This window comes from Aptenodytes forsteri, unplaced genomic scaffold, assembly GCF_000699145.1.
Source record: "Aptenodytes forsteri isolate BGI_AS27 unplaced genomic scaffold, ASM69914v1 Scaffold1, whole genome shotgun sequence".
Classification (NCBI taxonomy): Eukaryota; Metazoa; Chordata; class Aves; order Sphenisciformes; family Spheniscidae; genus Aptenodytes; species Aptenodytes forsteri.
The window spans coordinates 3,153,440-3,165,470 of record NW_008795035.1 but is presented as its reverse complement, the minus strand read 5'-3'; the positions used below and the strand labels follow the sequence as shown (position 1 = coordinate 3,165,470).

The 12,031-nt window shown below is 38.3% G+C and overlaps 1 pseudogene; it reads left to right on the top strand.

The window, feature by feature from the left end:
- LOC103896702 overlaps positions 1 to 12,031 on the top strand; it is an 80,774-nt pseudogene that overhangs the window by 49,647 nt on the left and 19,096 nt on the right.

Here is a 12,031-nt window from a genome sequence, read left to right as displayed (position 1 = left end):
AACCTTTAGCCAGATGAGTCACCTGCCTCACTGGTGGAATTCTGGTCACTTAAAGCAAATGAATTTAGTTTACTTTTGTGTACTATTGCTGGTCCTAGAGCCTCAGTCCTGTGCCAGGATCTGTTACATCTGTACTTAGTATAGTGAACATATTGAGAGCATAGTAGAGGGCAGCACAAGGCAAAAGATTCTATATGATTACTTAAAGCTGAATCTTAAATTATACTAGCTTAAATTATTATTAGTATTGTGTTTAATTAAACAAGCATGATAGGTTTTGTATCCAAGCCTAAATGAGGATCTAGGAGTGCATGAAGCAACTTTGCTCAAGAAAAATGCAACACTTGTCAGCCTTATTTATCCAGCTCAGAACCCAGTCGTCCTGACAAACTTGCTGAATGCAAAGCTACAGCTCTAGCAATGGACTAAGTTGCTCAAGGATATGATGCCCTTAGCATCATGGCCAACATCTGCAGAGTACTACCAGATAATGACATTGGTGCACTACTGTTATTCTTGCATGCCAGATCACACCAGATTATTGTTTGTTCTGCTGTGGGCTTTACCACACAGGTAGAATTATCTCAGAAGGGAGATTAGAGCAATGCTGGCAGTTTTGAGAACTGGCTTTCCAGATGGGCACTGGGAGAGGAAGAGCCAGCTGAAATACTGTCTACATGAAGCAAAAACAGAGCTAGCAAAGGATGGTTTTCCTCACTGCTTGGGGCACCCAGTGCAGCCCAAAGGAGGGAGTGAAAAAAACCTGAATTAACCTAATCTGTTAGGTTAATCACAGCTAAATGTGATTGTCAATTTAGAAACTAGAGTACTTTGAGCTTTAGGAATACTCCCCTGTTTTCTGGCTTCTGCTTTACACAAGCAGTCCTAAAGAAATGGTTTTGACCACTCTACCAAAAGGTTGAACTTTTTTTTTAGGGCTCATGTGTCATGTTTTCTTTTTTTCTGCTGCTTAAGCATCACTCTTTCTTTTTGTAAAATATAGTATACATGTCCTCTCTAAGAACGATAGCTACTATAGGTACAGAACAAAACTCATTTTAGTAAATCCATTGAGACATATCGTAAGAAATTCCATTGACAGCATGATAAATGTGCCTTACATTTGGCATAGCTTTAACGTACCACTTTTTATTATTTTTCCATGATAATCTCTCAGATAAGTAGGAGTGCAATGTAAGATTGTTTGCAAAGGAAAGTGTGAACTGATCACAACATGCAAACAGGATTGTCTTCAGCTTGGAGCGGAACCTATAATACTGTCTTTGAAGTCACTGTTTATTTTGAGGCCTGGCCCGGGGGACAGTATGAACTGGTTAAAAGAATCCGTTACCCTTCCTAAACTTTCAGCCTCTGACAACTAAAGGTGCAAACTTCTCCCTGCTAGTTTTGAACTCTGGTTCCCCATGTAGTATCACAGTGCGTTACTGGCCAAACAGTCAAGACCAGTCGTCGTTCAGTATAAGACACATTTTGAAACAATTCAGAAATGGAACTGATTTCAAAGCCATTTAGATTTCTATAAGGAACTCGTTAAAAAAAAAAAACCAACACACAAACAACTAGTTTAAACACTCAACCAATTATTTATGTACATAGGCTACATATTGAAATGGATTAAAATTTGAACCAGTTCATCTCCAGCAGAATCAATTTGGTAAAGATACCAAACACGTAAGTGCTTCATTGAACAAGGCATTTCCCCTGCCGCTTGCTGCCTTGCCACTCATGTTTTATTAGAAATAATCTGAAAAGTTTTTCATGTCACTGCTTATGATATCATAGCATTCCACTGTGGAGGTACAGAGTGAATGTAGTCCTCTGTTTTCCACATCATGCTTAACATGCTGTAGAAAAGTAATTTTGTGTTTCAATTTTATGTATTCCTTTTCTGTTCTCTGTATATCCAAAAAAGTGAAGTGCTCTTTAATAGCAAGAAGGATGTTTGGGCCCATCCCTGGGCCACTCCTGCTTAGCTGTTAACATCCTATATGCAGAAGAAAAACAACTCTTTCCTGGGATTTTTATTTCTGCAAACCCTGTCCAGGACTCGGATATCTAAGTGTCTTGTAAACAATAAGCTTAATTTTTAGTGATAAATTGTAAAAAAAATTATGTTTTTATGCAAGACTTTCTTTAAATCTTGACTAGGTAGGTACAGCTGGCCTGATGTAATCAGAGGCTAATGCCTTTATCATAGTATGTCTAACAAAACAGCAATGGGACATGTAGGGAGTTAAGCTGAATCAAACCTAAATAGTTTGCTTTCTTTAAATCTGAACAACAATTCAAACCAAGATCTCATGTCGCTTTATAGGAGACCCGTTTGACAAAAAGGCTCAGCACTTACTGCAGTCTGCAGAGCAGCAATTCGTCCTCCCTTTTCCCCACTAGAGGTGAACACTGAACTGCTATTGGAGGGAGAGAACTGATTCACTCTAATACCTGTATTCTCATGCTGTTACTCCTTGGACTGCCCTGTAAGTGTTTGAGGTCACATCAGCTTTCACCCAAACCCTGCCTCAATTCTATTGTAACTGTGTGTCGTCATGTGCATGTTTATGTTCTGTGACATGTATATACAGGCTTAGATTTGCTAAGGAGAAAGGAGCTAAAAGAAATTCAATCCTCTTCACCATATTCTCCTATTTCCCACTTTACTGTCACAGTGCTGTCACCACTGGTTTCCAATGAAGTTCAGTTGCCAGCGTTTCTCTCGATCCTCAGCCTCACATCCTACACTGAGGGAGCTGGAACTACATTGGGATGCTGTTTTAAGAAGGTGGCAGCTAAGAAGAGACAGGGTTAATCTCTTGTGTTTTAAGTTTTCTGATGTCAAGGTTTCTCACATCATCCCAGTGAGAAACCTCACTCTGGTTCTGATGGAACTAGCTCTAGACAGATGGTGACAGTGACACCTTTGTGCAAGTATGAACCCTGACTCTGGTTCGCAGGCTCAGCACAATGACACAAAGCAGTTGTTTTCTGTGACCCCTGTCTACTTGCAGGTGGATGGAAAGAGGTTGCTTTACTATGTACCCTACCTGGTTTGGCCCTCCACACTTACAGGAAATCATAGGAAATCATCTACCAGTAATCTTTCCTTCCTGGAATAAGATTGACCCAGTAGAGAGGTCCATCTCCTAGTATTTCTTATTTCCATACCTTCTGAATCCATACAGTCCATGGACCTTTTAATACACCTATTAAATATCTTATAAAATACCAGTGTTCAAATTTCTCCATGTCTTCCCTTCTGGCAGTAAGCGTGTCTAGGATGAGTTAACTGATCAGTATGGTGGGAGCAAGCGAAAGCTAAATAAGTGAGAAACCCCAGTTTATGATTTAAAAAAAAAAAGGGGGGGGGATTCTGCTACTGCTTTAGTCCTTCCAGACCCTTTGGACTAAAATTTTTTATTATTCTTACTTGCAAAGTATAAATTATCAGGGTCTTTTATGTCTTTGAGGGAAAACACAAAGAAGTGGCTAATGAACAAAACTGTGCAGAAGTAAGCAGTTAATTCCAGTATGATCTGAATTAGTGTCTGGCTATGTAAACTGAGATAGTCGGAGATGAGCAAACTATCCACTAACAAACATTATAGCATAGGAAAAGGGTGAGCTTATGGCCCTGTTACTCTCTCAATAGCAAAGAATCCGCAGAATAGGATTCAGTAATGATTACTAAAGAAGGAAAAGAGAGAACTGAAAACTCATATATGCTGGTATTTGCAGAGCTTTGATGTGGCATTTTCATTCCCTGGTGTTTTCAAACCAGACTTGTGTAGTCAGACTAAACTGAAGCATATTATACAAGCCAGAAGTTATCTTTTCACTTTCTGTCCATATTTGAGAATGAAAAAAGCTAGGTGAGATAAGTTGGTGGGCAGTAAGGTGTGTTGATGAAGACAAGCTGGGAGTTAGCTGACAGCAAGTGGGGATTAGCAATTCTTTTTCCCCCCAGAGGAAAGTGACGTTAGTTCAGTGCCATCAGCAGTAACAGTATTGGAGAGCTAGAAAAATCCTTTAACTGTATCACATCTGGGCTGAAGAACAAAGTAAAACTTCTAGAGACCTAATAGGTGTCTGATGCATCTCTATGCAAACAATAACCTAAATGACAGGCTTTCTTGTGATGAATGTATATATTTATATACATATAGCCTTCCCACATCTCTAGGGACGCAAAACAAGACCTTGTCCTGTACCTGTGGGGGAAAGAAAAAAGGTCTGCTTTTCTTTCCAACTTGGTGCAGTTTTTCATTTGATTTCAGTAAGGTTTGATCAGATATGAAGAAAGGCCTTCATCCACAGCATAACAGTTTGGTTCAGTAGATTTGCTCCTTCATTTGTATCTCTGTAAGGAAATTATGACTACGACCTCACACTTCAAATTACCTTTAAGAGGAAATATTTCCTGCTTACCTATTTCCAAAGGCAAATTATTTTTATGATGGGGATTATGTGTGGTGTTTGCAATTGAAGGAGACTGGACCTCCTGACTTAGGTTGGGCCCTTCAGTTGCATCTTCTTATCTTATTAAAGGGGTATTTTTCCCTTTTGTTGCAGAAGGAGGTGAAGCTAAACAAATCACTTCATGTAGTCAGCCTCAGTGAAGTTAAGGGGGAAAAAATTACAAGCCATGATAATGTCAGCAGTCAATATTGTTTCTCTTTACAGAACCATAAACAATCATGAAACTAGTCTCTGAAAGGTCTTGATGACAGCTCTGGTAAACTTAAGCAATCTGGCTACAAAGATGAATGGTATTTTCCTGTTGCACATTCTCTCTCTCTCTCTCTGAAGCTATTTAAATCTAATTAACCTAGTGTCAAACTCTCTGATTTCCCTCCAATGTTCTAACATTAAATACCAACTTCTCTTAAAATATTTGTTTCTAACATTTATCCTTTTATTTGCCTGTAGACCAAAATAAATTATTACCTCAGGATTGTATGGCTATGACAATGAAGCAGATGGTACCCACAGAAGAAAAACAACTTTTCAACTAATACAGAAAGCATGTGTATACAATGACTGTCTTACCCAAGTTGAGCCAGGGCATTAGCAATTCTCACTTTTTTGCCAGTCTTTTATTTCCTTCCACTGGGTGAAATTTCACTTCAGTGAAGCCAGCAGAAATTTTGCCATTAACTTCAGTAGGAAAAATTATCACTCACCATTAGCTACAAAATACTAATTTTGCAGAGTTGTATAGGAATTCCTAGAATGACTGCCTATCTTACCCTGTAGTACTGACAATGGACCAACTTCTCTGCTGTCTGTATCCAAGGAATCAGGAGAGTTGCACTGGATGCACCCTGCCTCAGCATTTAGATCACTGATGTTAAACTGGTTTTATATCTGTCACCCTTTTAGGATAAAGAGGATTTTACTCCATGCCCAGCTTAGTTTTATTTTAAACTTTGAAAGAAGGAGAAAAAGGCTTTAAGTAAGAAAACTATAAAGATGGGAAATGAGTTTTCCAAGTGTTAATTTTTCTAAGAAAAATCTTGAAGTTGCTTGGCCTTTTTGGCCAAATACTATAAAGCACTAAGAAACCCATAGTTAACTGGCCTGGAAATTGTTCTTTAACAAAACAAGCCCAAAACAACGGCAACCCCCCTTCAAATTACGGCATACCTGCAGCGCTTTTGAAGAAATCAGTGATTATGTCCTTAATTCTCCAATAAGTAAAAAAAATAAAATGAAATTAAAAAAGAAATTACAAAAAAACCCTACCCACCAAAAACTCCACAAGTATTAGATGTTGCTAACAAAAGCCTGCTGTAACAAAGATATATTCTTTATTCTAGTGTGGTCTATATAGCTACAAAACGTTGACACAAACCAGCATTTTTGTAAATGTTTTCTGGGCCACCTCCTGTTCTCTGAACAAAGAACAAGAAATTGAAAAGTTTTTTGAGCAGTAGCTTATTGGGAGTGACAAGTTGTACAGGAACGCTTAAGCAGCACATAACTATGAATGCAGCTTATGTTTCAAACATACTTCCTTTTTGAAGGTAACTGAAAGGTTTGCCCTATTTTCCAGTTCATGTAAAGTTTATATAATCATCAACTTGTTACTTTAGCAAGGGAATCTGTGCTGTAAATTCCTGGAATAGCTGTCAGCAGCCCTGTGCACTGTCCACATTCTGTGCAAGTGGGATGACAGTCAAGTATAGGCATGTCAGCTGATCCACAGAATTAAAAATAAATAATTCAAATATTGCAGTTGCAAGAAGCACATTATGCTATGAGTCACTACCTTTGGTATGCATTCTTTTCCCAGCATTTGTCCTCCATCAGACACTTAACTTTCAAGCCACTGATGTAAATTGGAACGACATTTGAATATATTGTTTCAAAATTTATTGCTTTAAGATGTCCATTATGCTATTGTTGTTATGAGGCTTCTATTAATTATCTAATTGATTTGTCTCAAGAGGTTTGGGCTCCGCTTCTGTAGTTTGTATACTGACATCTGAACTCTAGGGAGTGTGATATTTCATGTCGTATTTTTGGCATGGATACTTGAACGTTTTCTCATCTGAGGGTGTCACTACCTATCTGCAATGCTATTTGTTTACATGTTATAGGTACAAATCAGTAGTGCTGGCATCTAATCCTTTTGGCAGGGATTTTACTGGTCAGATAATGGCAGCAGGACAAGTTTCTCCTGTGGAAGTACAGTTGCTACAACTGATATTTACAGAGTAAAATTTTGCACTGGAAAGCTAGACTACTAGTGAAACAAGGCAGTTCAGCTCTCCCACATGACCCTTCTAAGAGATAACTAATAGCATTTGATTTCTTGTGACTTTATTTGGGTTTGCTGGATGGTACTGGCTTTAGACATTTGAGCCATCCTGTAAAAGTTGATTTAACTGCATTTGAGTGTTTCTGAATGTAAAATTTTATTGAGCAGAACCTTTTAAGACTTCTCCAGGGCGTCAGGATTGGATTGCTCACAGGATGGTCCCAAAAAGGATGTTGTACTAGATCTGCTTCTGCTTGGCAGGACGCTAACATCAAGGACTTCTCCTGTCTGTTCTCACCTGCCTTGAGTACAGCCAAGGGCAATTGAACTTTGTAGGTGAACGTATTATGTATGTTTTAGTTCTGCCTTGGGTTTTTCATTTATTTTTGGAAAATGCTTGATCGATAGCAGTTATTTTAAGTGTAAAAATACCTTAAATCACATCATACCTCAGAAGGACACTCACTGTTTGTTTTTCTTTAAGGACCTTTAAACAGTCTATTTTTTCATTCTGAAACTGAACTTCTGATACCTATTTCAGCATACCTGTCAGAATTCATATCTGAGAAGAGCTATAGTAAAGGAAAACATTTGTGTAGCTGGACAAATAGGGTTAGCATCCTTTGTTATTAAAGTTTGAGTAGGTGTCTACGTCCAGTGAAACAGAAAAAGTGTCCCTAGTCATGTTTTGTTTAACTTAAAGTTTCAAACTTATTGTTAAGGTCTATGTCCAGTGAAACAGAAAAAGTGGCCCTAGTCATGTTTTGTTTAACTTAAAGTTTTTCAAACTTATTTCTATCTTATTTTCTACATATGGCACCTTTTGTACAGATGACCACCTGCTCTTATAGCCTAAACCAGCTGTTTAACTATGTTGCATTGTTGAGATAAGATTTTTTTTTTTACTTCTCTGAAGTACTTATAGTTTTTAGCCTCTGATGCTCTTTAAAGTTCAAGTGCTTTTGAAGATAAGGCATACTGCAGACACAGCATGTGATGGAATAAGTGAACATAGAATGCACTTTACTATCTGTTTGATCTCTCTAGATGCTGATAATTGGTGGTGGCGTTGCTAGGCTGGCTGCAGCAGGAGCTGCCAAAGCAATGGGAGTTACTGTCGAGGGATTCGATACCAGGTAGAGTAAGAAAATATGGCTTAGAATCTAGAACACTGCTTAACATTTTATAAAATATTCTGGTCAAAGTTCTGCTCTCCTTTGCACTGAAGGATGTTTTCTGAAAACAATCTGCCAGGTTTCTCTGTCACAGGCAAAAGAGTCTTAACTTGCAGAATTTTTACTCAATTTATTGCTAATTAACACCAACTTCAAATTACTGATTTGAGTATTCAGAAAAAGAGAACATAATTTAAAAAAACCACTTAAATATGCTTCTTCCCTACTTCCCAAGCCCAACTTAAGCCAAACATCATCATCCTCCTCCCCTCTTCCTAGTCTCAACTTTTCTCATTTTCCCTGCATGTTACGCTTGGTCCATCCCAATTCCTTTGAGTGTGGGGTTGTGTGCAACTGTTTCTGACTCATCCCTCACGGCTGCCCCTGCCCCAGCGTGGGTCATCCCTGGGCCGGGGTCATCCCTGGTGTGGAATTCCCTTTGGTATGGAATGCCTGCTTCCAAGCATCTCACCAGGTGCCTGTCTCCTCAGCCCTCCATGTGTCTCTTTATATATCTCTTCACATCTCCTGCCCTAGCAGCTACTGCTCACATGTGTGAGGAGGGGTGCCATGTGCTGCTCTGGCAGCTTTTGGTGTGTGAGAGGGTGTTGACATGGGTTTCAGAGCCAGCTGGAACTGGATGGCACAGGGCAGTTCACGGTCTTCTCCTGCTCAGGCTCCTCTGCAGCCCCTGCCACCAAACCTTGCAATTTATGCCCACTACAGCGCTCACACATGAACTGATTAGGTACTCATGCATATAATAATTGGGTGTTCATGGGTAAATTAATTGTTTGCTCATGTGTTAACACTGCAATTTATGTCTAGGATGCTGGTGGCCTTCTTTGCCACAAGGGCACATTGCTGGTTCATGGTCGATATGGTGTGCACGAAGACTAGGATGCCTTCTTTGCCACAAGGGCACGTTGCTGGTTCATGGTCAATATGGTGTGCACAAAGACCCCAGATCTTTTTCTGCAAAGCTGCTTTCCAGTCATTGGTCCCAAGCCTGTATTGGTACATGGCGTTATTCCTCCCCAGGTTTCTAGCTGGCATTCTGCTATAGATCCTGTATTCCTGCCAGTCAAATTGCTTCATATACAAACTTCTTTGCCACAAGGGCACGTTGCTGGTTCATGGTCAATATGGTGTGCACAAAGACCCCAGATCTTTTTCTGCAAAGCTGCTTTCCAGTCATTGGTCCCAAGCCTGTATTGGTACATGGCGTTATTCCTCCCCAGGTTTCTAGCTGGCATTCTGCTATAGATCCTGTATTCCTGCCAGTCAAATTGCTTCATATACAAACTTTCAAAAACTGGAAAACAAATCATAATAATTTTGGATAGAAAAGCCTGGTTTGTCATTCAGTCCATTCCCCTGCCAGTGTAATCCATTAACTACAGTTTCTTTCTATTTGAATAGTCAAGTTTGTGTCCCAGGCAACTGAACTTCTGTGGTTCCTCTCACATCCTTTGGGAATCTATTTACCTGTAGTCAGGAAATGCCCTTCTCCCCCTCCCCCCCCATTTTATTCAGGCAGTTATGTAGATGTGATTGGGCTCCGATTCTATGTTGAAGTCTGGGGACTGTTCACCTGGCCCCCATCAAAATAAAATGGCAATCTGCACAAGAACAGCTGTTCCTCTGCATGTATGAGATTGAGTTGGGACCGTGGTATTGTAGCAGTGATGAGTAGTACTGCAATTCTAAACATACGTCGTTAATGAATATAATAGAATTATTACGGACTAACTACCGCAGTATCTACAGCAAAAAATGAAAGCACTACAAAAACTCTTTAGTAATCCTTATAGATTATAATATACTTTAGCCCAAAACAGAGAAAATATGCCATTTTATTGCTGTAGAACTTATCATAAACGGTTTATCCAAGGGAACAGCAACTCTCATTACTTAAGAAGGCAGGTAGGTTTTTCTAATGAAGTTATTAAATTGTATGCTTAAACGTGTATTAGGCACAGAGTCTTTGAGCAGTGACTACTTGGCAAAACCAGCCTTTTTTTAGTTTGGACAAGGTAACTTCAGTTTTTCTTTAGTAAAATAAACACCCAGGTAAGTATCTTCACATGTATGAAACTAATTTTAGCAATCAGTTTATCTTTGAAATTTTTGTTCGAAATAAAAAAAGTTTAGAAGTTGCTGAGGTAAAGCTGAAAAATAAGTTGGCACAGCCTGATTTGCCTAGTGCTTATTAAAAGCTGACTCTTGTTCCTTTTCTTTTAACAGATCTAGTTATGATGAGAGACTGTTAGCTACTGTTGTCTTGTGTCTGTTAACACAGGAATGACTTTTTTTATAAATATAGAAGAAAAATGTAATCCTGTATCTGTTATCTCCATTATTTTTGCTTGGGCCTCCAGCACTGGAACAGCTTAAATTCCATGGAGCAGAATCTCCTGAAACAGGAAAGGGTGTTGGAGGCTATACAAAAGAAATGTCCTAAGAATATATTGAAGCAAACCTGGTATTATTTGCGAAAGAGTATAAAGAAGTGGATATTGATATTAGTACAGCTCTTATTCCAGGTAAGATACAACTTATAACTATCACAGAGCCTAAACATATGTCCTTATTAGTATAACATGCTTAGTGAAATATGCGTGTATCTAGATATGTAGTAAAAACTTTTAATGAGTGGGGGCTTCAGGATTAGGTTTTATTTCATTTTTATTCAATGGTTTAGAGTATTTCCTTCTCTTTGCTAATGATGTCCTAGTAACTTTCAATTCAGACTCAATGTGATTAATATTTTATATTTACTTCTGAAAGCACCCATGTGTATTACATATCTCCCCAATTACCCTCTTTATTTCTAGTAAGAATTATTAAACTTGTTTGGTTTACTTTCTTAAACATGAAATTGGGGAAGAAAGCTCCAATGCTAATCACTATGTGTATGATGGAGTCAATGAAAGAATGATCAGTAATTATGGAGCTGAGGCTGGAGGTAAAGTAGAAATCCTGCAGAACTTTACATTTATAAGGTGTGTAGATCTATACATCAGCATTTAGAAATAACTGATGTGCAGAGAAAATACAAATAACGTCAGCGTTGCTCTAATAAATGAAAAAGTAATAGATGTTATAGTAATAAAGACTGCCTTTCCTTGAAGCCACTGCAAGTCTGTCATGGAATTCTTACCAATGCGTTGTGGGGTAATAAAGCAGAGACTTTCATAAGTAATGAAACCACAAATTGGAATATTATCCAGACACCGTCTTTTATTATCCAGACAACATCTTTGAATGTTTTATGCGTTGTGACTTTTATAAGCATGGTAACATCATTTTTAACAGTGATATCCATAATGCCCTTAAATTCATCCCTTGAGCTTTATTAACAAGGATATTTAGTGTCCAATTCCAAATATAGAAAAAGAGAAAAACCAATTTAGAGATTTGTTTAATTTCAATATTAAGTGTTCTGTGTCACTGTTTTACAATATGAATGGTAGATTTTAACTGATTACCATTCAGAGGACTACTGTTTTTTCAATGAAGACTAAGTTCAGGTGTGATCTGGAAAAGTCAAGTCATGCAGTGTATACTGGTAAGATGATATAAAGGTGCAGTTATTTGTCTGCAGCCAGAGCATATGTTAGTGTTGTCTAAACAGTTCAAGTTTTACCAGTTGGGTTTTTTTTCAGAACAGTGCAGTCCTAAGTGGTGATATACCTAAGAAGATGGGAGACCATTTTCAAAATGTGTGAAGATGTAATCAATCTTAAACTCTTTCTTTCATTATTTCTTCAGGGGTCACATTTCCAACTTATTTCTTTAGTTACAAGGAGATTTTTCTTTTTGAATGGAAGATTATTTTTCTGTAATGATCTGGTTCTAGCAGTTAAAACTTGAAGAATGACAAATGCGATAAAACTGATGATGTCAAGTGTTCATAGACTTGCTGGCCTACACTGATGGTCTTCTAGGAGGCCCTAGCTTTTTCTCCTGATTTTTTTGCATCTCCAGCTTTGTGCTAAATTGGTTGTCAAAACTACTTTAAATTTGTAATGTTGGGGCCTGTTTAAAGATAGTCAAGTTTGCATAATTCCCAACT